The following is a 4,350-nucleotide window of genomic DNA, read 5'->3' as shown; positions in this document are numbered from 1 at the left end:
TAAAACTAAAATGTTTGTTTGGTTGCAAATATTCACTAACTATTTGTCATGAATAAACCAACACTATTTGACATTCCAATTAATCCGTAGGAAGTTATAAAGTGAACCAGCAACATTAAATTGAGCCAATTCAATTTAAATAAATAGTTAACCATTTCAAAATAAATAGTAACTTTTTCGGATAACTCATTACACAACCTAGTATTTATGTGTCAATTATCATATTAAAAAAATCCGTTTGGTAGATCAAAATAATGCAAAACTGTGGAGAAATTACAAAACAGAAAATAAAAAGGGAAAACGCCTAAACCTAATGTGCAGCTGGGCTGTATGCAGCCGCAGTGCACACGACCCAGCCGGCACATGCCTTTTCCCCCCTACCTCATGCTACAGGAGGCAGAGGAGGGCGTGGCGTGCATCCACGGCTGCCATGGCCATGGATGGCCTCCACGTCGTTCCCCTCGGCCTATAAACATGCCCAACCGCAACCCTAGCTCCCCCTCATCCGTTTCCCCCTTGATCCCCCATCACCCCCCTTCTCATCTGCTCGAATTCGAGGTCGGAACCTCGCGCGACGATTGTGCTCGTCATCACCGTCGTCGCGGCCACCGTCATCTCCGGCATGCGGGAGCACGTCCAGGAGGTCCGGCGCGGCCGGATCCGTCTGTCCAGGGACCAGCACAAGCCGGGACGTCCCGTACATTCGCCATCGACGTCGTCCTCTCCGTGTACATCGTCGCCGTCCGCCATCGTTTGCCACTGCTCCGAGCCGTCCCCTGCCTCCCCCGCCTCGCCGTCGCGCTCGTGGTGAGCTCCTCCCTTGGACCCCCTTTCCTCCCCCTTCGATTTGGACGCCGTAGGCCGCCGTCACCGTCGTGCCCGAACCCGTGCGTGCGCGTACGTGCAGTTGCTCCTCCTGCGTGGCGCTACTGCTGCCTGCGCGCGCCTCGTCTGCAGCCGTGCCCTTGTGCATGTGTGCGCCGTGCCTACCGTCTCATGCCTGCTGCAGCCCGCGCCCTCGCTCGAACCTGGCGGCGTTCCCCTGTGAGCGCCCGCGCGCGTGCCCGCGCCCCCGCTCCTGTTGCGTGCTGCCTTGTCGTGCCTACTGCTTTTGCTGTTGCCGCTAGCTGCTGATCCTTGGTTGCTGCTTGCTGCTAGCTCCTGCCCGTAGCCACTTGCTACTGCTCCCCCTTGCTAATGCGCTTAGTGCTGCATGCTGCTGCTATTGGCCATGGCCGTGGCCGTGGCTGAGTGTGTGCTGTGTGTGGCGTGTGTGTGCTCTGTGTGTGTGGGTGGCCGGCGCAAGATTTAGGTAGGGGCTAATTTTGTTACTAATTAGACTAATGAGTACTACTACTTAAGTCAGTTGCTACCTTAAGACATGTGGGGCCCCAGCGCCCTTTTCCTTTAAAAAGAGAGAGATATACAAATAAATAAATTCATTAATTAACTTAATTAATCTTGTTTAGTTAAACTAATTATTTTTTTATTTATTCAAATTAACTAACTAGTTAACCAATCAGTGTATGACAAGGGCCCCATCCCTGGGTCCCCCTGGCCCACCTGTCAGCCTTTGGTACACTTCTGTGTATGCAGAGCTGGGTGCAACTAGCATCTAGTCTTTAATTTCAAAATAATAATAAATGCAGATATTGTTTTAATCTTCGGAAAATCATAGAAATTAATCCGTATTTCGGATGAAAATGTTTTCTATATGAAAGTTGCTCGGAAAAATCCAACGAATTTGGATACGCGGTCCATTCATCTGTCACATGCCCCTAGCATGCTGAACATGAAACCGTCCCCTCTCTTTTCATTTGTCGGAAAACGTCAGACGTCGGGAAAACCCTCCGGATGTTTTCCCTCTCCGTCTGCAACGTCTAGCACTGCGTTAGTTCACCTCTAACACCGCATATTACCATGTTATGCTTTATGATGCTTTGTTTGCTTTATATTCATTGTTTCTTCCCCCTCTTCTCTTCGGTAGACCCTGAGACCGATGATGCCCCTGTGATCGACTACGTCGACGACGACCCCTCCTTGCCAGAGCAACCGGGCAAGCAAACCCCCCTTGAGCATTCCGATATCGCCCATTTCTTTCCCTCTCTTGCTTGCATTAGAACTGCTACTGCTTTCTGTATGATCCTACTCTGATGCATAGCCTGTTGTTGTTACCTGCTTTCATACCTTACCTGCTTATCCTAAACTGCTTAGTATAGGTTGGTTAGAGATCCATCAGTGACCCCACCTTGTCCCAGTTGCCTCGCTTTATGTTCGATGACTCGATCAACGTGATCGACATCCAGGCCCCGACACCGCACATCACCCCCCTAGTTGTACGACAATACAGAGTTACTATCGAGTGCTGAGGGTGAACCTCATACATCACTCCTGATGTGATCTCTGTAGTGTAGCTATTCGGTCGTGATCATCGAGGGTGATTTCCTCCTTAACCACTTTTGTTACGGCTCTGTCGTGCAACCTCTCAAGTGTGAACCTCGAGGGTGGATCCTCTTACGTTCACCTTGATGACAACATCGAGTGGAATTCACCGGGGGTGATTCCTCGGGTTTTCCCCTTGGTGTTAGACACACAGTTACTATGGTTACTATGACTTTGCACCGAGCCATGTTACTAAAGACGGGTCGGCCCTGAGGGGTACCCGCGCGAGCTTAATAGCGACTGATGTGGAGCCGGGTTGACCTGGAAGGTGCCCGCGAGATACTTACGAGGCATGGTCGGGCATTCTTAGCCCTTGCCACAAGTACTCGAGACGGGGCGACGGGGTCACATCGATCGTGAGTCTCTGCTCGTTACCGCGTGCTCCTAATCCACTACGATTTGGATATTTGATCCGAGGGGCCTCTGGCCTGATAGCACTAACCATCACGTGGGCATAGTATGGGCGTTCTGCGTCGTATACATCAGCCAAAGCTTAATAGACGCTAGCGACTGAGCGACGCGCACCGGGTTGGACTGCGTAAGTTCCTGCCTTGTTGAAGGAGGTAGCTAGGTCTGCTCACCGACCGCCCACGCAACGTGCAGGAGTTCCTGGGGCGATGGCCCATGACCCTTGGGGGCATAGGTTTAGTCCGGCGTGCTGGCCTCTCTATTAAGCCTAGGTCGGGTTGCGGCGTATTGTTTGGCCGAGACCGGGCATGACACAGGAAAGTGTGTCCGGCCGGAGTTAATCGAGCATGGTGGGTAAGTTTGTGCACCCCTGCAGGGAAGAAAACATCTATCGATAGCCTGTCCTACGGTAACGGACACTTGGAGTTGTATCCCGATCGATACAACTAGAACTGGATACTTGTGATGAGAAATGAATTGAGAATGAGAAATGGATAGTATGGCTCTGGGATTGCTTTCTCGCAGGGAGTCGAGAAAGGATCTCTGGCCGAGGTTGATAACTCTATTACTACTTTACATTATGCCGATTTGTACTCTTCTATATGCTGCAAGATGCTTGAAGATTTTTAAAGATGCTAGTCTTCGATAGGCTAGGCTTTCCCCTTCTCTTATGGCATTCTGCAGTTTAGTCCACAGATACAGCCCATTTTCCTTGATACAGATGCATACTTAGTTTAGATGTAAGTCTTGCGAGTACTTTGGATGAGTACTCACGGCTGCTTTGCTACATCTTTTGCCCCATACCCGATTGTTGCGACCAGATGACGGATCCTAGGAGCCAGACGACACCATTGATGATTACCACTACCACGAGAGTGCCTACTACAACGTGACGGCCGCCGACGACTTGGAGTAGTTAGGAGGCTCCCAGGCAGGAGGCCTTGCCTTTTCGATCGTTGTTGTTTTTGTGCTAGCCTTCTTAAGGCAAACTTGTTTAACTCATGTTTGTACTCAGATATTGTTGCTTCCGCTGACTCTTGTGTTTTTGAGCTTATGTATTTGAGCCCTCGAGGCCCCTGGCTTGTAATATAAAGCTTGTATTATTTTAATTTGTGTCTAGAGTTGTGTTGTGATATCTTCCCATGAGTCCTTGATCTTGATCGTACACATTTGCGTGTATGATTAGTGTACGATTGAATCGAGGGCGTCACAACGTTGTTCAAAGAAAATCTTATCTATTTCATTTCTTTCATGCATATGTAAATCATTTTCATGGTCTAGCAAATATTATTCTAAAGGATCAGTTGGTGGTACAACAATAGAAGCAAGACCAATTAATTCATCCTTACTAGGCAATTCTTTTTCATGAAGCTTTCTACTAAACTTGGAAAAATTAAACTCATGAGACTCGTCATCAAAACTAACACCGACAATTTGTTTCTCACAATCTATCTTAGCATTAACGGTGTTCAAGAAAGGTCTACCAAATATAATGGGACA

The 4,350-nt window shown here is 48.8% G+C and overlaps 1 long non-coding RNA gene across 1 annotated transcript; it reads left to right on the top strand.

The window, feature by feature from the left end:
- Positions 1 to 217: 217 nt before the first annotated feature.
- LOC147976163 (uncharacterized) lies at positions 218 to 3,969 on the top strand. The gene is made up of 2 exons (XR_015601358.1): positions 218 to 807; positions 3,672 to 3,969. It is a non-coding gene; the product is annotated as an uncharacterized LOC147976163 (long non-coding RNA).
- The last annotated feature ends 381 nt before the right edge of the window (positions 3,970 to 4,350 follow it).

This window comes from Triticum urartu, chromosome 4A (genome assembly GCF_056163025.1).
Source record: "Triticum urartu cultivar PI428250 chromosome 4A, HENAU_Tu73, whole genome shotgun sequence".
NCBI lineage: Eukaryota > Viridiplantae > Streptophyta > Magnoliopsida > Poales > Poaceae > Triticum > Triticum urartu.
This window is presented reverse-complemented; position numbering and strand designations above follow the sequence as displayed.